Genomic DNA, 22,815 nt, shown 5'->3' on the forward strand with positions numbered 1-22,815 from the left:
GGCTTGTGACTTTGGACCTCAAGGAGGCATACCTGCATGTCCCCATCAGACAAAACTGCAGAAGATACTTCAGATTCATAGCTGGTTCAATGCACTACCAATTCTGTGCACTGCCCTTTGGCTTATCTACTGTGCCCAGGGTCTTCTCAAAGTGCCTGGCACCAGTAACTGCATTTTGCAGACGGAAAGGAATTCAAGTTTATCTGTACCTGGACGACGACTGCCTGATTCAAGCAGAGAGCAAGGACTTTTTTCTAAAGCATCTGGCATTTGTAAAAAAGTTAAGTTGCCTGGGGTACACAGTAAACGAAAAGAAATCAAAACTAGTGCCCCCTTACAAGAGATTATATTCCTGGGTGCCAGCTTGAACACAACGGCCCAGATGGCTTATCTCACGCCAGACAAGCAAGGACAACTGACTCAATACTTTCAACTGATGGCAACAAAGACCCAACTCCCTGCAAGAAAAATTCTGCAGGCCTTGGGTTACATGGCATCCTGCATACTACTAATTCCATATGCCAGACTGCATATGAGGAAACTACAATGGTACATAAAGAATGTATGGTCTCAACACTGTCAAAGTTTGGAAACAGTTATACCAGTAATCCCTTGCCTTCAACAGGAGTTTCAATGGTGGGTTCAAGCTTGTCACCTCAACAAGGGACAGCCTTTTACACAACCCACAGCCAGGCAAACACTGACAACAGATGCATCGGATTACGCCTGGGGAGCACACATGGCAGGCAAATGTATTCAGGGCACGTGGCACGCAGAACAAAGGCATCTTCACATCAATCAAAAAGAGATGCTAGCTGTACAAAATGCCCTTATAGCTTTCAAGGACCTGCTGCATCCAGGACAACTACTGCTAAAGACAGACACCACCACAGTTATGTGGTACATAAACAAGCAAGGGGGCGCTCACTCCTACCCCCTATGCAGACAAGCCATGATCTTGTGGAACACAGCTATAAACCTTCAAATTCATCTGCAAGCACAATTCCTGCCAGGAGAGAAAAACACACTGGCAGACTACTTAAGCAGAAACATCATGGATCCCCATGAATGGGAATTGAATCCACAAATATTCAGAAGGATAACACAGAAATGGTGGAGCCCGGACATAGATCTGTTTGCATCCCCAATAAACTGCCAGCTACAAAAATTCTGCACAAGGAGTTACCGTCCACAAGCATGGAAAGTAGATGCCCTCTCATTCAGCTGGGAGAGCCTACAAGTATACGCTTTCCCACCACTACCTCTCCTGCCAAAGGTACTCATAAAAGCTAGGCAAGAAGAGCCAAAGATAATCCTGATTGCACCAGACTGGCCACGCCAGCACTGGTACCCAATCTTAAGGAGCTTAGCACAAGAACCACCCTGGATTTTGCCTCAAATCCCACATCTGCTGACTCAGCACAACAGTCAAATACTACACAGTCAGCTAAAGACCTTAAACCTAGCTGCATGGAAGATTCCTTAGTCAAGTAAGCAATGCCTCTCTCCAAAGCTGTTATGGATGTCATTCTGGAGGCCAGAAGGCCTAGTACCAGGAAAGCTTATTCGGATAAATGGAAGAGATTCCGTGCCTGGAACCAAGCTCACAGCCTTGACCCTCTTGTCCCAAACATTCCTCAGATACTACAATACTTAACTGAGATGCTGGACAAAGGCCTTTCCTTCTCATCCATCAAGATCCCACACCTCTGCCATCTCTGCTCATTACAACACGGATCCACCAATTTTCTCTAATCCTCTGTTAAAACAGTACCTCAGAGGGGCTAAAAACATAAGACCGCCCCGTAGAGCATCTACTCCAACTTGAGACCTCAACTTTCTTTTGGAAAAACTAACTTTACCTCCTTTTGAGCCAGCTAACACAGCAGAATTAAAATATATCTCTTGGAAAACTGCTCTGCTCCTGGCAATAACATCAGCACGAAGAGTTTCAGAATTACAGGCACTAATGGCAGTGGAACCTTTCCTTATTTTCCACCAGGACAGGGTGTCTTTAAGAACTAATCCTACATTTATGCCAAAGGTGGTATCCAGTGTGGCTCTAAACCAAACTATCCACCTGCCAACTTTTTATCCTAAACCACAGAATAAAGGGGAGAGACTACTGCACTCTTTGGACATTCACAGGCAGTTACGCTTCTACTTGGACAAAACCAAAGCTTTCAGAAAATCTGAGCAATTATTGGTAGCATATGCTGCAGGAGCACAGAGAAAAAACATTTCAAAACAGACTATTTCAAAATGGATAGGACATTGTATACGTTTCTGCTAGACATACCATGGAAAAATCTGTACCTAGCAGCAGTAGAGCTCATTCCACCAGGGCAACAGCCACTTCAACTGCCTACCTCAGGGGAGTACCTACCAAGGATATTTTAGAAGCAGCAACTTGGAGTTCTGTACATACCTTCACCAAGCATTACCATCTGCCTCTATACTCTAAATCCAGAACTGGCTTCGCCACTGCAGTGCTGCAGGGCCTTATAGCCACCCCTAATGCTTATAGAACCAGCCACCCTACCTCAGCTTTGGGATTCTACCCAAGTGTAATGACTGCAGCAGTGTAACACGATGAACATAGTACAGTTTTGCACCTACCATAAATGTAGATATTCGAGTGTATACACTGCTGCAGTCCAGGTTACCCTCCCTCCCTTCCCCTCTTACTGGCTGGTACATACCTATGACTTTTACCCTTACTACCTATGGGGAGTATTTGCTGGTTGCTGTAAGTTGTTTTTTGCTTTTCTTGTGTATGTTTTATTAGCAATTGGAATTGCTTATCTATTTAGAGGCACCTGACATCTGGGGCAAGAAAAACTGAAGAAAATGGCGTCTGCTGAATCTTGTATACCCCTGTCACACGGACGTCAGGGAGGAGGCGACAGCAACCGACGCCGGACCAAGGCTTTGGAACTGAGGCCGACTGGGGAACTGCCTGACGGCAGGATAACCCAAGTGTAATGACTGCAGCAGTGTATACACTCTAACATCTACATTTATGGTAGGTACAAAACTGTACTATAAGGACCGTGACAGGCCTCAGAAAGCCAAGTCCTTGGATGATAAGTTGGTCGTCAGTCAAGTGGTAGCCAGTGAGATGCCTTTGCAGTCCCTGCAGTCTGCAGATGTACAACTGCAGGCCTTGTTTGAGTCCGAGTCCCTTAGGCCTTCAGCCTCCTTTTTGCCTTCTGACCTGTCGCCGGTCACCTTTTCTGCTGGAGCCAGAACTGCTAAGCTGACTCCGGTGTCAGAGGCCTCCGTTTTGCATTCTGACAGCAAACGTCTCCATTCGACTTTGGTGTTGCCAGGCCTCCAGAGTCCTTCATGCTTGCAGGTAAATCTTCCATTCATAAGCCTGTGAAAGTGCAGACTCCAGCTTCTTCTCGTTCCCCTCAATCCCAGATGGTTAAAATGGCTAATGATCTGTTGACTCTTATTAGGGGTTCTCAGCCTCCTCCTCCCTATAAAAGGAGTAGGGATGTTTCTCCGGAGGTTTTGTCCTGTGCGTGTTCTGATTCTTCCAGCATTTCTGCTGATGAAGAGGAATTTTCTCAGGCTTTTTCTCCCTTTGAGGATTCAGATGCAGAGGAATCCATCTCTTCGGCCTCTTCTCCAGAGGATTTTTCTTTTGGTGATACTTTGAATACCCTCAGGGAACATTTTAAATGGGAAAGTCAGGATTATCCCCAATCTAAAAAAACGGATTAGGGAGTTTCTGGATTTACCACGGCATAAGCCTCTTGCTATTCCTCCTGCGTTGGAAGTTGTTGATGTTTTTCTGGAAAATTCCTCGACTCCAAATTCGGATGTTCATCGTGTTACCCTGCTGCAGTCATCACACTTGGGTTATCCTGCCATCAGGCAGTCCCGCAGTCGGCCCGAATTCCAAAGTCTTGGTCCGGCATCGGTTGCTGTCGGTTCTTCCCTGACGTCAGTGCGCCAGGGGTATATGAGGCATCTGACGCCATTTTCTTCAGTCTTTCTTGCTGCGCGGTGCCCAAAGCAGAAGCAGTTCGCAAGTGCCGGTCGGCCGACACCTGAGATTTTCGAATAGTTTCATTCCGAAGTCTTCAAAGCTAAGTACCCCGTTGGGGAACCTTTTCTGGTCTCGGTCCGATGTCAGAAAAAGTTAACCATTGCATTTCTTGTGGGAAGCAAATACCTCATAAGGACTTTCATTCTTATTGTATACCTTGCCTAGGCCCAGACCATTATGTCACTGGTTGTTGGTTTAATGCTAGGTTCAATAAGCGAACTATAAAGTGACGCTTTGATTTTGCACGACACTACTTCGGTAGGAAATTTAATTACACTGTGCCGTCGGAGCAACCGACTACCGGTGTGCATAAAAAACGCAAAGGTAAAGACAGGCAGCCTAGATCCAAGACTCCTAGGCCGGTCGCTGGTCCTCCGGTTTTCAGTGAGGCGCCTACGCAGCCCCTGGCTACCGCAGAAATGGAACCACAGACCGCTTCGGATTCTCTAGCAGAGAGTTCTAGGCCGACGCAGCCATTTTCTTTAGGCCCTACCGACGACATTGCAGAAGGAGAAGCCGGTGCTTTAGAAACACCTTCGGTTTCAGAAGGTGTCTTCAGACCGACTACTCTCACCATAAAATCTTATGCTAAGCTTAAGACTCCTTTAAAACCAAAAAAGACTGCACCTCAGTCTCCAGTTCAAGGCCCTATGCCTAAGAAACAGATGCTTAAAATGGCTGAAGATTTGATTTCTTTAATCAGGGGTTCCCAACCCCCCCCCCCCCGACAAAAGGCCTAGACAAGAGGAGGATTATGCCTCCTCTGATCAAGTGTTTATTTCCTCAGGCTCCTCTGAGGAACAGGATTACTCCTTTCCCCCTTATGAAGATTCTGATGCTGAAGATTCCATTCCCTCAGCTTCTCCCCCTGAAGACTATTCCTTTGGGGAAACCTTACATACCATGAGGGAACATTTCCACTGGGAAGGCCAGGACTACTCTGACTCAAAGAAAAGGCTCCGAGAGTTTCTTTTACTCCCCTAGCACAGGCCACTTGCTATCCCCACAGTTTTAGACATTGTGGATGATGTGTATTTAGACTCTAGTCTAAAACCAGATTCTCTGCCTTTTACTCCAGCCAAACCAGATAGATACTATAGAGTGCCTGACTCTCACAAATTCCTTTACAAAAGCCCTGTTGCTGATCCAGTGACCATCTCCCTGGGTCCCAAAGGGGCTAAGGCTTCTTTGGCTAAAAATCCTGTACCCTCCGAAAGGGACTCCAGAGCACTGGATAAGTGGGGGAAGAAGGTTTACACCTCAGCTACTCTGGCTATGAGAGCACTAAATTGTCAATTTCACATGCTTAAATACCAGCAATTCCTAATGTCTCAAATAAAACAAAAGATGAGCACGCACCCTCAACAGTCTGAATTCAAGGAAATGCCGGATCTGTTGCATGCAGCTGAACAGGTGGGCAAACATACTCTACAATGTGGATTTGATTCCTTGGAAGCTTCCTGTAGAGCAGCTGTTACTGGGTCTGTTATACATAGGCATGCTTGGTTAAAGGAACAGACTCTGCCTGATCATGTTAAAGCTAAGTTACTAGATGCACCCTTACAGCAGGATGTCTTATTTGGGGTTAAAGCAGAAGAGGTTTTAAAGAAAATGGAGGATAAGGCAAAATCTATGCAGACGGTCCAAGATTTCTTACAGGTACAGCCCCCAAGTTTCAGCAGAAATTGGCCAACAAAAAATTGGTCCTTTCCAGCTTCTGACAGACCACAGAGGGGTAAATACAGGCGCCCAAGGGGCAGAGGACAAGCACAAATCCCTTACAAACCTCACCAATGGGGCACTGCAACACAGAAGGGAAGAGAAGACCGGTCCCAAACTACTAGAAGGCAAACGCAATGACTTAAACCTCAAACTGCCAAGCAAAACTCTCTTGGCAGCTCCCTTGGGAGGAAAATTAGCACTTTTTGCAGACAACTGGCGCATCGTCACAAAGGACAAATGTGTCCTAGACATCATCTCACAAGGATACAGACTCCATTTCCACACCTTGCCAAGGATAAAAGGAATGCCAAACCTGCCACAAAATCAATGGGCAGAGGCACAAAAACAAATTACAGCTCTCATGGACATGAGAGCCATTCAGCTGGTACCAACACAGGAGCAAGGCCAAGGATTTTACTCGAGGCTCTTTCTAGTCCCCAGAAAGGACAATGCTTGGAGACCCATTCTGGACCTTTCAATTCTAAACACCTTCTTGCAAGTACCCAAATTCGAGATGCTAACATTACAGCAGCTTCTTCCCATGTTGGGCAAGAAAGCTTGGCTAGTAACGTTGGATCTCAAGGAGGCATACCTGCATGTCCCTATCGGACAAAATTGCAGAAGATACCTCCGCTTCATTGCAGGTTCAACCCATTGCCAATTCTCTGCACTGCCCTTTGGCTTATCTACTGCGCCCCAGGGTCTTCACAAAATGCCTGGCACCAGTAATTGCATACTGCAGACAAAGAGGAATTCAAATATACCCATACCTGGACGATTGCCTCATCCAAGCAGAAAGCAAGGACGTTCTCTTACAACATCTGGCTTTTGTAAAACACCTTCTAAGTTGCCTAGGGTACACAGTAAACAAAAAGAAATCAAAACTAGTGCTCTCACAAAATTATGACATTCCTGGGTGCCAGCTTGAATAGAATGGCCCAGATGTCTTACCTGATGCCAGACAAACTACAACTAACTCAATACTTCAAAACAATGGCAACAAAGACCCAACTCCCTGCAAGAAAAATTCTGCAGGCCTTGGGCTTCATGGCATCTTGCATACTACTAATACCATTTGCAAAACTGCATATGAGGAAATTACAATGGTACCTAAAAAAGCGTATGGACTCGCCACAGCTTGGAATCAATGATACCTCTCATTCCCTGCCTTCAACAGGAGTTTCTATGGTGGTCACAGGCATGTCACCTCAACAAGGGTCAGCCTTTCACCTTACCCCCAGCCAGGCAACCTGTGACAACAGATGCATCGGACTATGCCTGGGGGGCACACATGGCAGGACGGTGCGTTCAAGGCATATGTACTGCAGATCAAAGGAATCTGCACATCAATCAAAAAGAAATGCTAGCTGTACAGAATGCCCTGACAGCCTTCAATGACCTCTTATACCCAGGACAGCTTATAATAAGGACAGACAACACCACAGTAATGTGGTACATAAACAAGTGGGTACACACTCCTACCCTCTATGCAGGCAAGCAGTGACCTTGTGGAACACAGCACTGGCTTACCAAGTTCAATTACAGGCTCAATTCCTGCCAGGAAAAAAAGAACACATTGGCAGACGACCTAAGCAGAAACATCATGGATCCCCATGAGTAGAAACTGGATCCTCAAGTATTTGCAATGATAACTAAAAAATGGGGGCACCCAGACATAGACCTGTTTGCCAGCCCCCAAAACTATCAGCGAACAAAATTTTGCACAAGGACATTTCACCATCAAGCTTGGAAAGTGGACGCACACTAATTCAGTTGGAAAATGCTGACAGTATATGCCTTCCCTCCATTGCCCCTTCTCACAAAGGTGCTGCTGAAAGCCAGGATGGAGAGACCCCGAATGATACTCATTGCCCCAAACTGGCCACGCCAGCACTGGTACCCACTATTAAGGAATATGGCCCAGGGCCCACCATGGATTTTACCACAAATTACTCATCTGCTCACACAGCAAGACAGACAGATTCTACACAGCCAGCTCAAAACCTTAAATTTGGCTGCATGACAAATCACTTAAGTGACCAGCCAGCTCCTCTTTCACAAGCTGTTATGGATGTTATTCTGGAGGCCAGGAGGCCCAGCACCAGGAAAGCCTACTCAGACAAATGGAAAAGGTTTTGCACCTGGAACCAAGCTAAAGGCCAAAATATCCTTCAGCCGGACATACCTCCGATTCTACAATATTTAACTGAGATGTTACACAAAGGGCTTTCTTTTTCATCTATTAAAATCCACGCCTCCGCTATTTTAGCTCACTGCAACACGGATCCTCCTTTATTTTCACATCCACTTCTAAGGCAGTATCTCAGAGGGGCCAAAAACATTAGGCCTCCCAGGAGAGCGCCAACACCAACTTGAGACCTCGATTTTGTTCTGGAAAAACTTACGCTACCACCTTTTGAGCCAGCTTTCTCAGCTGACTTAAAGTTTATATCATGGAAGACTGCCCTGCTGCTAGCAATTACTTCAGCCAGAAGAGTCTCAGAGCTACAGGCACTAATGGCAGTAGAGCCTTTCCTCATTTTTCATCAAGACAGAGTTTCTCTATGAACTAACCCCTCCTTTATGCCAAAGGTGGTTTCCAGTGTGGCTCTGAATCAAACCATCCATTTACCCGCCTTCTTTCCAAATCCACAGAACAAAGGAGAAAGACTCCTGCATTCCTTGGACATTCACAGGCAACTATGTTACTACTTGGATAAAACTAAGGTTTTCAGAAAATCTGACCAGCTTTTTGTATCCTATGCTACATCATCACAAGGAAAGGCTATCTCAAAACAGACCATTTCCAAATGGATAGGAAATTGCATAAGTTTTTGCTGCACCCATCATGGAAAACCAGTTCCTGCTAGCATAAGGCCCCACTCTACCAGCGCAGCAGCTACATCTACAGCCTTCCTCAGGGGGGTGCCAACCAAGGATATTCTGGAAGCTGCAACTTGGAGTTCAGTACACACCTTCACCAAACACTATCACTTACCACTTTACTCTAAGACTAGGGCTGGCTTCGCCACTGCAGTTTTGCAGGGCCTTCTAACCTCCTCTAACCCTGTTTGACTCCACCTCCCATCCTTAGCTTTGGGATTCTACCCAAGTGTGATGACTGCAGCAGGGTAACACAATGAACATAGTACAGTTTTGCACCTACCATAAATGTAGATGTTCGAGTGAATACCCTGCTGCAGTCCAGGTTACCCTCCCTCCATCCCCTCTGACCTAACTAAAACCTTTCAATACCTTTAATATCTGATACAACCTTTGTGGGGTATTTGCTTATATTGGTACTATCTACTGATGACCACCTTTTGGGGGGGCACCTGACATCTGGGGCAAGAAAAACTGAAGAAAATGGCGTTGGATGCCTCTTGTATACCCCTGGCACACTGACTTCAGGGAAGAAGCGACAGCAACTGACGCCGGACCAAGACTTTGGAATTCGGGCCGACTGCAGGACCGCCTGACGGCAGGATAACCCAAGTGTGATGACTGCAGCAGGGTATACACTCTAACACCTACATTTATGGTAGGTACAAAACTGTACTTTCCTCCTGCTCCCAGGAAACTTGACATGTACTACAGAGTCCCTGATTCTCATCTGTTTCTTTTCAGGAACCCGTTGGCGGATCCAGAGGTTATTTCTCAAGGCCCTAAAGGAGTTAAGGCTACGGTTACCAGGAATCCTGTTCCCTCTGACAGGGAATCTAGGAACCTAGATAGGAGGGGCAAGAAAGTTTATACCTTTGCCACTCTAGCTATTGAAGCTACTAATTGTCTTTTTCATATGCTGAAGTACCAGCCACACAACTTGGAGGCTGTCAAGTCTAGGATAGCAAGTGTACCTCTCTTGGCAGAGAGTGAAGACATGCAGGATTTACTGAATTCAGCCAGTCTGGTCAATAAGCATTCTTTACATTGTGGTTTTGAAATCCTTGAAGCCTCCAGCAGGGCTACGGCTACTGGATCTGTTATTAGAAGGCATGCTTGGCTCAGAGAACAGCCTCTTCCAGAGCCTGTCAAGGCTAAGCTTTTGGATGTACCCTTGCATAAAGACTGTCTTTTTGGCAGCAAAGCAGAGGGAGGTACTTAAGAAGATGGAGGACAAGGCCAAGTCCATGCAAACGGTTAAGGATTTTCTGCAAGTTCAACCCACTTGCTTTAGCAGGAATTCCCCTTCCATGATTTGAACCTTTCCAGATACCAGCAGACAGGACCGTTCCAGGACTAGAGGTTGCAGATCTTCTAGGGGGCAGGCGGCTACCCCTCAAAGGTCTTGGGCATTGGCAGGCTTCAACTTCTAAGGTGGGTAGCTCCAAGCCTGCATCTCAATCAGAACATACTCCATGACTTTTTCCAACTTCTGCTTCTTCTTGCTTGCCAGGGGAGCCCTTAGGGGGAAGGTTGGCCCTTTTTGCAGATGTTTGGGTGACTATCACAGACGACAAATGGGTGCTCAGAACGGTGTCCCTAGGGCACAAATTTTCTTTCCGCACCTTTCCAGCTCCCAGGGGATTCCCAGGCGTTCTTCCAAACCAAAGGGCAGAAGTAGAAAAACAAATCTTGTTTTTGTCTCTTCTGGGAGCAATAGAATCTGTTCCTGTTCAGCAGGTAGGCCAGGGCTTTTATTCCAGGCTTTTTCTAGTTCCAAAAAGAGAAGGCACCTGGCATCCTATCCTACAACTTTTTCCATTCTGAACACTTTTTTTTCTAGTAATTCCAAAGTTCAAAATGCTCACTCTGCATCAGTTGCTACCAATGCTAGAAAAGGATTCCTGGCTAGTAGCCTTGGATCTCAGAGGCTGATCTGAACATCCCTGTCAGGGAAAGTTGCAGGCAGTATCTTCATTTCAGAGTGGGCAAGCAACATTATCAATTCTCTGCTCTGCCCTTTGGCTTATCTACTATTCCCAGAGTCTTCACAAAGTGCCTGGCCCCAGTCATTGCTTTTTACAGGCAGAAGAAAATTCAGATTGACCCATACTTGGGTGGCTGGATTTCAAGCAAGTTCTCAGGAACAGCTGTTAAAGGATCTGGAATTTGTAAAGACTCTTCTCTCTTCCCTGGGTTACACTCTCAACAAGGAAAAATCAAAAATGGTACCATCCAAGGAGATAACATTCCTGGGAGCGAGTCTGAACACAGCCGCCCTGATGATGCATCTCACCCAGGAGAAGCAGACAACTCTTTCAGTTTACTTCAAGGACTTGGCAAGTCTGTCCCAGCTCCCTGCAAGGAAATTACCTGCAAGCTCTGGGATTCATGGCATCTTGTATTCTCATGATTCCATATGCAAGACTGAATAGGAGGAAATTGCAATGGTACCTCAAGAACATTTGGTGTCAGCACATGCAGGACCTGGATATGATGATTCCTCTGCTTCCATCTCTGCAGAAGGAGTTCTAGGGTGGGCAACAGCCTGTCTACAAAACAAGGGCATGCCTTTTCGACCACCTCCTGCCACTCAGGTTCTGACCACGGACACTTCGGACTTTGCCTGTGGAGCACACCTGGATGGCAGATGCATACAGGGACATTGGAACACCCAGCAGATGCACTTGCACATAAATCTAAGAGTTGATTGCAGTTCAGCAGGCCTTACTAGCTTTCAAGCATTATCTTTCTTCAGGGACCCTGCTTATCAGAACAGACAACACCACAGTCATGTGGTACATAATCAAGCAGGGAGGGACTCACTCTTGCCCCCCTGTGCAGACGAGCATGAATCTTTGGTCCATGGCAGTATCCCTGGACCTGCATCTCCTAGCTCAGTTTCTTCCAGGAAGGCTCAGTGTTTTGGCAGACCAGTTGAGCAGGCAAACCCTGGATCCTCACGGGTGGCAGCTGAACAGAGAGCAGTCTCTTACAGCATCATTCAACATTGGGGCACGCCTCAGGTGGATCTTTTCTCCTCTCCAGACAACCATCTTCTACCTCTCTTTTGCACCAGACAGCATCACAGCAGAGCCTGGAAAGTGGATGCTCTGTCCTTCCCTTCGACATTGCTATCAGTGTACACCTTCCCTCCTCTTCCTCCTCTTCCCCTCCTCTTCCTCCTCTTCCCAGAGTATTAGCGAAGATCAGGGACGAACGCCCAAGGACTATTCTCATCTCCAGACTGACCCAGACAGCACTCTGGACTATTCGCAGTCTCTCCCAATTTCCTCCTTGGCATCTTCCTCTGAAGCCAGATCTTTTGGTTCAGGAAAGGGGAAACATTCTGCATCCTCATCTTCAGTCACTCCATTTGGCAGCATAGCTCATTATATGACTCCTTCCCTTTCTTCTTCCCTTTCCCAGCAGGTGGTTGATGTGCTGAGGGAGGCCAGGAGGCCTAGCACTAGGAAGTCCCATGCTGGCAAATGGGAAAGGTTCTCTCTCTCTCTGGATGCAGGCTAGAGGGGAATCTTCTTTTCAGCCTACCCTTCCTCTGATCCTGGAATACCTGGCTGATTTGCGTCAGGGTGGTCTTTTTCCGCTATCAAGATTCATGCTTCAGCCATTTCTGCTCATTGTTCTCTTGAACAACCCATTTTTCTCTCATCCCCTGATGAAAAGGTTTCTCAGAGGTGCTTGCAACTTAAAACCTCCCAGAAGGGCACCTACTCCAGCCTAGGATCTTAATTTTTCTTCCTTTTGAGCCAGCTGCTTCTGCAGATTTAAAGTTTCTCTCTTGGAAAACTGCCTTCCTCTTGGCTATAACTTCAGCAATGAGGGTTTCGGAACTGCAAGCTTTGGCCCTGGAGATTTTTCTTATTTTCCATGCAGATAGAGTCTGAGATCTAATCCCTCCTTTATGCCTAAGGTGGTTTCTAGCCTGACTCTTAATCAGTCCATGCACCTGCCGACCTTCTTTCCTAATCCTCGAAATAAAGGTGAAAGGATCCTCTTGATGTGCACAGACAGCTCAGGTTTTACCTGGACAGGACTAAAGACCTTAGGAAATCAGCACAGTTATTGGTCAGTTTTGTCCCTGGAGCTCAGGGCAAGCCTATTTCTAAGCAAACCATTTCCAAGTGGATTGCACATTGTATCACCTTTTGTTATTCCTTTCATGGCAAGGTTCCTCCTCAATGGGTTAGGACCCACTCAACTAGAGCGGCTTCCACTTCTGCAGCCTTTTTATGGGGTGTCCCTTCTAACGATATTTTGGAGGCTGCCACATGGTCTCCTGTTCACACTTTCACTAAGCATTATAGTTTGACTCTGTTTTCCAGAGCTAGGGCAGGGTTTGCCACTGCTGTGTTGCAGGGCATTATTTCCAACCCTTGATTCTACTTGTTCCTCTTCCCTTCTCTCTGGGCTTTGGTAATCAACCCATTTGTTAGGACTGCAACAGTGAAACACAAACATAGTACAGTTGTGTACGCTTACCATAAATGTAGATGTTCGAGTGTATTCACTGTTGCAGTCCTGGTTTCCCTCCCTCCTTCCCCCTTTTTGGTCCACTTCTATTCTCTTTTCCTGAGGTACAGGCTAATTTGGATATTATTTGCCAATGTTGCTTTTGGCTTCAGCCTTATTTCTGGGGACATCTGATTGTTATGGCAAGAAAGACTGAGGAAGTGACGTCGGCTGCCTTCTTTTGTATCGGATGCCCTGATGTCCTTTACAACCGATGGCCGCTGCCATTTTTACTTACCTTTGGTATTCTGGCCGATCGAGTGCTACCGGGAGCTGGATAATCCATTTGTTAGGACTGCAACAGTGTATACACACTAACATCTGGATTTATGGTAAGTGTACATAACTGTACTTTTGAATTCGGATCAAGATGCAGCACAGCCAGTGCAGTGTTTGCAGTAAGTTAGACAGTTGAGAAAAAAAATGGAAATGAGGAAAAGTGTCCAACTGGGCATTCCTAGATTTGGGGAAAGCATATGAAAAGGTTCCAAGAAAGTTGATTTGGCCAGTTGTTTGATGGTTTGAAGTCCCAGAAACATTGGTAGAATTATTGTAGGCTGCATACAAGGACCAAATGACACTGGTGTGAGCAGTGTTCAGAGACACTCTGGGGTTTCCAGTGGGAGTGGATTTGTATCAGAGTTCATCTCTTAGCCCACTGATGTTCATACTGTTATTGGTCTGCATTAGCAAGCAGATCAGAGAGTACAGATCAATGAAGTTGCTGTATGCTGACATTGTGACTGTACAAGAACTTAAGCAATGATAGGGAAAAGGAATTCAAAACTAAAGACACTTGGGAGGAAACAGTACAAATAAGGCTGTTGTAATGGCAGGAAATGTGGAAAATCAGATGTAGCTGAAAATTTAGATGCAATGGAAAATAGTGGAACAGGTTATCAGCTTCAGGTGTCTAGAAGGGGTGATAGGGAAGCAAAGTCTGAATGAGGAAGTTGGAACTAGATTCAGAAGGTCTGCAGCCAGCTGGTACCAAGTGCCAAGGGTAATGTGCGTCAGATGAACGCCGAAATATCGGAAAAGTAATTTGTCCAAAACAGTGGTGTTACCAGTACTACTGTGTAGTACAGAAACCTGAGCAGTGAAGGCAGAGAAGTTGAGGAAGCTGAAGGCGATGGAGATCAAGTGCCTGAGTTGGGTGGTAGGATGGGCATTGTGATCCAGACAGAGAAATGATGACATTGAGCAGAAGCCCAAGTAGCTCCATTTGCAGAGAAGGTCAAAGAGACCAGATGATGACAGTTCTGGTTCTTGCAGGAAAGCAGAAGACAGTCTGGGGAAAATTTGGAACAAACAGAAAGGAGGCAAGATGAAATGAGGGCATCCAGCAGTGGAGTGCAGGTTTTGCTTGAGAGAAGATCTCGACAGTCAGGCATGTGATCAGGAGAATTGGTGATAGTTGACATGATACCCCAACTCCATGTAAAAAAAAAAAAAAACAGCTCCATGTAAAAAAAATGAGGAAAAAGGGGATGATGATGTTTAGTTGCACCTTTTTATTTGTAGCTATGCTTTAGTTTATTTCCTAGTACAAGTATGCAGGAGTCTTGCCTCTTTCCTCAGCAAAAGTGTTGGATTTGGTATCCGTCTGTCTTATAGGGCATGTCTGAAGCAATCTTGGCCTGTTGGAGCACATGGAAGGCATTTAAAGCTTTAGGAAGCTGACCAGTCCTTGGATTAATACCTATGTAGCTTAGGCTAATGCAGTGGTGATGCATTTAACCATCTGCTGTTAAGGTAAGCTTACTTGGGCACCTGTACTTTCTTTTGGCTAGTTGCAAGACACACACCATGCCCCACCCAAACACAGGAGTCTGCTTGGTGTCTTTTCCCCATCACATCTTTTCCCAGCAAGAGCCAGGATTAGAATTACCATTGAAAGTAGGAAGATCAAGGGAGGAGTCTGCTTTGGACTACTTGGATGAGCTCCCCCCCCCCCCCCACAAACGCATCCCAAAGAGGATGTGCAAGAAGAAATACTTGGTTGCTTTCAGAGTCTGCTGCCCCAGATACAGATTTCAATGTGGGAGAGGCTTTCGTACTATTCCCTCCAGAAGACCCCAAATTTGGGGTAATCCTCCAAATGGTGAGACCTAGGGGATCTTGTACTGCTGACTCCACCTCTCCCAAGGAAGCAATTCAGCAGTCATTCAGTCTACCCCCCCCCCGACAAGATGGTGGACCAAGTTTGCCAGCTTGTATGGGAAGAGCTTGATGTAGCACAGCCCATCCCATTAAAAGCCAGATACGTTTTTTTTTTTTTTTTTTTTTTTTTTTTTTTTTCAGGCACCAAAAGGCAGGCCTCATTGGCATAGTGGACCACTTGTGGACTCCTTTGTTGTCCCAAAGGGAGACATCTGAAAGGATGCTGCAGGATATCAATCACATTCAGTATTTTGAGACTCTACATCTCTGCTGCCTCAGAGAGAGAGATCTGAAAGGATGCTCAGTCTATCCATCTCATTCAGTATTATGTCTTCCAGTGTAACATTGTTTTAACAGAGGTAATCCCAAAAGCTCGAGTCAGGTCTGGTGTCCCATCTGTGGCCCTGAGGGTGACCGGGCCAACAAGAAACAGAGTACAAAGGATTAGTCCAGATAGAATCACTTTAGCTAGCAGTAGGAGACACGCACTCTGATGCCTGCCCTTTTGGAGGAATAAAGACATCTTGTTAAGTTTCAAGTAGTTTATTTAAATAGGTAGCTGGATGAGTTTTCTTTTTCTAATACATTGCATTCCACATTTCAGTTATTTAAAGGCAGTTACAAACAAAGGTGGGAGGTTCCAGGGGGGCTTATAAGAGGAAAATCTGGTAAATGGAAAGACTAGGAGTCAATCCCAAAGCTTAGGGGTTAGTCCCTTATTTGAACATTACTGAATGACCTATGAGGTTTTACCATCTCAGCAGCCTGTGGAACCTCATTCTTAGTTGAAAGGTTTTTATTGTTATTTTACTAGGCTATCATCAGACTTTATTAGCCTTTTTTATCACATGTAAATCAGTTTAGTAAGTTGTCATTTACCCATATAAAATTTACATCTGTATATACACACGTCTGTAGGGACAGAGAACATGTGGGTATCTTGATTCAAGGTTTTGTGCTTGGCTTTGTCTTTTGTTTAGCCATGTGTGCTCTAGTTATTGATTCCGTTTTCCTGGTGAAAAGCATTGAACTTGAATGTGTGTGTTAACTGTATGTAGTTTCTTTCCATGTTGCAGACTATTCCTAGTTTTCACTTTCTTAGTTTTTTTTCTCTCTGTTAAACACCTTTATTGAGTTATCACTTGTCAAAGGCAGGCTTACTTTCATATAAACGTAATCAACTCATATCAACAAGTCAACATTTGTAAACGCTTTATATCAGATACATTGTAATATAATCAAAGTAACAGTGCATAAATTGCTCTATTCCTGCCTTTTCTTAAACCTCATTCCTCCTCCTCCAAAACTTTGTTTTTGCACGTGTTGTTCCCACAATTTCTATTTTTTTTATGTAATTTACTCCGACCCTTTTTTAAAGATCCACATCTCTGTTACAATATTCATTACTTGAAGTATAATTAGATTGATTTCCATTTTATAGTAATTTTCTTTTTTTTTTTTTTTTTTTTTTTGTAGCCACCAGCATTAAACTTAACAAGGCTGTACTATGTCTAGACAGTTCAGATCCTTTATCCCAGCTCAACCAAATCATCATCTTATTTACACTCACTATACAATACTGACTTCACCCAGTATTTCTGATACGAGTACTCTGTAAGGAATTTCAAAGTCTGCCAACTCATTATACTCCGAGAGCATATGCTTCCAGGTACCTCTTTCTTTCCCATTACAACTCCTACATGATGAAAAATTCTTTGGAATATGCTTGGGGTATAAAAGTGTCTATGTAAAGACTTCCAGTTAAAAATCCTAACTCTTATAGATTTTTTCATATTTGGGAGCCATACATATGTCCTCACATTTTCCATATCTAATCTCTTCCCAATATTTTCTGACCTTTTCAGATTGAGTCCTGTAGTTGTGCATTATTTTATATGTTATACTAATTATTCCTTTTCAACAACAGTTTCTGTACTAGATTCAATTAAAAAATCGACCAGTGCAAGTCTTTTATTTAGGATTCCCCATTCTCTTTGTTTATACTCTGAGATCCTTCCCTGATAAGACGATCACTAGCCTGAAATCTAATAGTTTTCATGGCCTCTTCCCCTTCTGTTACCTTTACCTCACTAATTGTTTGTCCCCAATAACTTGGTTCCTTTCCCAGTTTTCTCCAGTAAATTCTAGCCTCCTTTTGCCTGTTCTCTGTACCCCTAATTGCAGCCATCCCTGTCAGCAGAATCTTTTCTCCATCCCAGTTTTGGCTTAGTTTCTCAGAATGCTTTCTCCTACATCATAAATGTAGTGTTCTGCATGGTTATTGTTCTCCTTAAGGATTTGCATCCAAAATCCCAGTCTCTCCTTATTCGAGTTTCCCCCATTCATCGTCATCTCTTTCCACTTTGAATTATAGTTTTTGCTTGCACTATGTATTATATGAGTCTTAAGTATGCAGCTCTGCACTATGTATAGGAGTCTTAACTGTGCAGCTGTGAAGTATCCCTTTAAATCAGGTAATCCCAAACCATCCTGTTCTGTTGGAAGGATCAAATTATCCCACTTCCCCTTCCAAGTAAAATCCTTCAACTTTTTAATAGTTATCTGCAACTTTTCCTTTGGTTGATAAATATGCCTGACCTGTGTGTAAAACTAAAGAGGCTAAAAACATTTTCACTGCTTTGATCTTGCTGTCTGTATGCATAAAACAGAGCTTCCAGTTTGTCAGATAGGATTGTGTTACCTTTTGTATAGTATCTTCCCACATACCCTTAGCTGCCTTAGCATATTCCTAAATACTTAATATTATCATGTCCCTATAAATATGGGTATCGGTGAACCAATTAATGTGTGGGTGCATATTTTTATAGCTTTAGTCTTTGTTTCATGTTCATTAATTTTATATCCTGAAAAACCCAGAACTGTCATAGAATATTCCACAACACTGATGTCCTTTTCTGGTTTAATCCGGTACAAAATGACATCTGCAAATAAATCCAACTGTTCTTGAACACCATACCAATCGTATCCTTGAATTTCTGAGTCCCTTGATGTCCTTCAAGGAGGCATCTGCAGTCATAACATATGGGTTGTCCTGCCTCAGGCAGCCCTTCGGTCGGCCGGATTCCAAAGTCTGGGTCTGGCCTCGGCTGATGTCGCATCTTCCCCGACGTCAGAGCTACTGGGGTATAAAGGCATCATTAAGTTTCTTTTGAGTCTGTGATGTGCGTTTCTACAGTCCAAAGCCAAATTTGAATTGGAAGTCTTGTCATGGCAGTAATCCCATGACAAATTTCTACTTTTTAAATCGTCAGACTCCAAGCATCAGTACATTTTTGCTGTGTGACACAAGTCGTATCAAACTTGTGGCAAGCGCTGTGTCCAGAAGCTGAATTGTGTAACTTTTTTTTTTATATTGCCAAAACATTTACCTTGGCTGTTTTGAGAATTACTGTGTCCCTTGCTTGTTATCTGCTGACATTTTGTGTTCTTGGAAATCTGCAAAGTAATTCTGCTGTTTTCACTGAGCAGCATTGTTCTCTGTCATTGAGGGTAGCTATTTGGGAGGTTCAGTTTTTCCTTTGTAGCCCCATTCCCTGTGCATATGTCTGGTAACATACCCAAAGATCGGCATGCATTGGATGTTAGTGAGGTTCTGTCACTTGCTTCAACAATTGAAGGTAACCCCTACAAAAGTGGGGGGTGTCAGGACTGTTTTGAAATCAGTGCTGTTGTGGATTTTGTGGTCTCCACTGGCGATTCATCTACTGGAATGTCCATGTCAGACATTTGATCCCACACACTACCCCTGAGGAGAAGATTGGTCAAGCCAGTGACCCCCCCCCCCCCCCATGCCAGCTCCAGCAGGTGCCTAAGCTGCTCCTTGAACTTGGTTCGACTGAGCTGTAGTCAGGGCTTGATCTGTCTTTAACAGTCGGCTGCACGGTCTCTGCTTTGATGTCTATGATGTATTAGATTTGTTTGGGCTATTCTAAGTTTACAAACCTTCAGCTTTTTGCAAGTCTGTCTGAGGCAGTTGATTAACCTTAAAACTTTCTTGCTTCCAAACATCAAGCTTTTTTTTTTTGTTACATTTGTGTACTGTTTATTTTTGTATGTTCATTCATTCATTCATTATATTTGGTGCTTCCTGTAGTATACTGTCTCAGATTACGATTACATTATTTGTTCAAATGGGTAAATTAAACTTCTGACACTGATAGTGGTATTTAGTAAATATTTAATAAACACAGGCCCCAGAATTAATCCCTGAGGTGGTATTTGCAACATATAGCACCGGCCACTGTGCCATCTTTCTGATTTTGTACACCACCTTCTGCTTGTCAGCCAAGTCCCAAGGCATCAGTCACATAGTTGTAAAGCTTGTCAGAAACCTGTCTGCCGCAATATCCAAGGCATTTGAAAAAAAGTATTTAAAAATGTCTGCGTGGAATCCTAACAGCTGTTCTTTGTATGTGAACTTGACACTTTAAAGTAATGGTATGAACTTTAAAACGCCTTTCAGGTTTGTGTGCAGTTGCAGAAGTCCTGCATGGAGTATTTTGAATTAGTTTTGTGGGTCCTGTAAGTAATGCAGAATGGATATTTATGGACTATTATTTAGTAATCTAAAAGTCCTGTTGTATATTATGTTTAGAGGTAGTGTAACCTAGCTATTTGAAAGCTTTGTTTCTTGGTATGGAAGAGGGATTAGCTGCTATGTTACAGGTAAAATGTGACCAGAGTACATTACCGATATGTTTGTCTGCCAATGAATATTTTTATTTTCCTCATTTTGTTCCATACAGATTCCCTCTGGTCACCTTTGGATTGTAGCCAGGATGTATATTTAGGCTGGACTACTTACAATGTTTCCTTTTGCAATATAGTAAGTAATTCACTGGCACAGAAGGTGGTTAACCCTGGAAATTCAAATAAAAATTGACACTGTGGTCTCTGTTTTCCCTTAGAAAAATGAGACTGTGGGTGCTGGTTGTGTGTTATAGGCATTAGACACTTTCTGTTAGTTAACCAGTCTCTCTTTACTATTCTTTGTTTTAATGGATCATTCCAAGTCCGCTACTGTAGACATAACTGCGTCTAGTGATTCTGATCTAGTTTTTGCAGGGTATGTATACTATGCATATATGATAATATACAAATAATTTTCTAAAAAAAATAAATATATATACACATACATATGCAGAAATGGTTGCATGTATACATACTTGTATGTGCAGTACAAACATGCACATACGTGTGTATACAAGTAAGTATATTTACACTTGTAGCATAAGTCTTTGCATGCATATATATTGTGTATATGCACCCAACATGCAGACATGTATACATGTGTGTGTGTATGTATTATTGGTATGTTGATGTAACTTTTTACCACATTTCTCCATTATAGGGCATGCTTGACAGGTAATTAGGGCTGCTTTTCATTTAGAGAACTCTTTTGTAGCAATCTTTCAAACAAAAATAATTATCTTTTTCCTCCAAGTTAATTCTACAAGTAATACAGTTCACAATATGTGGTCCATGTACACAGCCTTATCATAGCCCTGACAGTGGTTTCCTGCCTGTAGTGCTTCAGGGATTCCTGTGTACTGTGGCCTATCTGTCTGACTGTTCCTGTTACTCGCCATTATTAAAGACGTTTCTTCCAGATTAGTCTTCAGTCTTGGTGGACTTTTCATCCAGTGTGGATCTCCTGGCAGGGCACTCATTGCCTCTACTAAACCCTGTACTTGGACAAGTCTATTTAAAAGCACTATGCCTTTGCTGTGCTTTTCACTGCAGGATAGTAATAACCTGACATGGGGTTGTTTAACTGCAGGCTTTTATAGATTAATAGGCTGTTGACCCAAAGGTCTTTACAAGCCTAGCTGTTTTCTGCATTCCCCACTGTACTCTGCCTTGCAAGTTTCCTTCAGGCACCCCCACTATATCTTGGGGGGGGGGGAGGTCCTTTAAGCATCCCATAGCCCATCTCCACCTTGGGAGTTTCCTGTAGATAATTTAGTCCATTGTTCACATTTGCTGGCTGCCTTGCTTAGATCATACCATACCATATATCCTTCATCTAACTCCAGCTGCAGAGGATTTTTTACTGAGTAACAGCATTGGTTCTTGCCATCCCAAGACTAAGTGATTCACCTTGACGGACAAAAGTCATATGTGATTTGGTGGAATATGTTGTGTAGCTCTGGCACCAATTTTAACAGTCTGTTCATATCACACTGTGCAGATATCTGATGTGTTGGTGCTGTCTCCTATCCTAGTGTCCAAGCTGATGGCAGTTTGTAGCATTTTAACGGCATACTGTTCATGAGCCATTATATTCAACTTGCGTTTGACACCATCTTTTTTGGGCAATGTAAATAGAGTTCTTGAATTTATTTTCATTATTCTGTTGTTGATTGCTCTTGTGAACTTTCTCAGGGAGGATTCTTTCATCATAGTTTTTCCCCTCTGTTTTTGACCTCTTTGTGTTTTTTTTTTTTTTAACTCGGTAACGCTGCATAAGAATTTATTAATTTTTAAATAGTTTGCTGCTTGCCTCCTGCAGATTAGCTCCCATGGTTTTCATAGATTTCCTATGACCCTTGCTATGAATGTTTTAGTTTCCCAGTTTTTATGCTTATTGGTTAGCTCACAGATGATGCTATATTGTTTGTCCAATTTGCAACCCATGTTTCCTTTCTTTTCTTGCAGTACATTGAGAAGACTTCTGTTCGGTTTGCAATTTCATAACCGTTCCTTTATGGAGTCGTGGGCTAGGCTTGTATTGGCTCCAGGGCCGTTAGTCTAGTACTCGCCTATGAACCTTTAAAGGTATGCAGTTCACTGTTCCTATACTGTTTTGCCTGATTATCTGTCTGCAGTGCCAACTTTTCTTTGGGCATTTCACAGAAAGAATATATACCTCATTTGTGTTAATCATTGTCTTGAGATTTCTTGAGTTGCATAAGCTGGATCAAAGTAGTTTTTATTTTTGTTTCATGGCAGTGGTCTCCATGACCACTTCAGTTTCCAAAAGCCGCAGCTCATCTAGCGTTCTTAGCTCAGTCTTTTTGAGTAACATCTTTGACAGTTAGTCTTCAGTTTGCAGATTCTGGTATTTGTTTTTTTTTAAGTCAAGAGTAGACAACATTTCTTTTTTTCAGTCTGAAAACGTGTGTCTTCAACTTGAAACTTCTCTCTACATGTCAAGTATTCGTTTGTTTGCAGTTTTCTTATTTTTTCCAAATCCACAATGCTAATAAGACTGCTTATTTTCCTTTTAATTTTTTTCTGTAGCTACTCAAATGTTTTTTTAATAAACCTTTCCCTTTTTCTATATCTTTAGTTTTTCATTCCCGTTCTTTTAAATAAACTATTTTGTTACTCAGAAGCATTTGCATCAACTATGTAGCAGAATTACTTATTTTTGTTGCATCATCTTGTTTGAAACTTTCAAACTTAGAGGTTTGTTTTACTGTGTAAATTTG

General features: G+C 43.5%; 1 protein-coding gene across 2 annotated transcripts in view; it reads left to right on the plus strand.

Moving 5' to 3' along the window:
- The window catches only part of ARHGEF12 (Rho guanine nucleotide exchange factor 12), a 3,716,336-nt gene that overhangs the window by 183,603 nt on the left and 3,509,918 nt on the right, over positions 1-22,815 (plus strand). The window contains exon 2 of one of the 2 annotated variants that reach the window (XM_044081016.1): positions 22,040-22,159. The exons of the other annotated variant lie outside the window; for it this stretch is intronic. The gene's annotated coding sequence lies outside the window, so the exon portion shown is untranslated. The remainder of the gene's footprint in view (positions 1-22,039; positions 22,160-22,815) is intronic. 2 annotated transcript variants of the gene reach the window in all.

The sequence above is a fragment of the Protopterus annectens genome, chromosome 8.part0 (genome assembly GCF_019279795.1).
Source record: "Protopterus annectens isolate FY-2018-M chromosome 8.part0, PAN1.0, whole genome shotgun sequence".
Classification (NCBI taxonomy): domain Eukaryota; kingdom Metazoa; phylum Chordata; order Ceratodontiformes; family Protopteridae; genus Protopterus; species Protopterus annectens.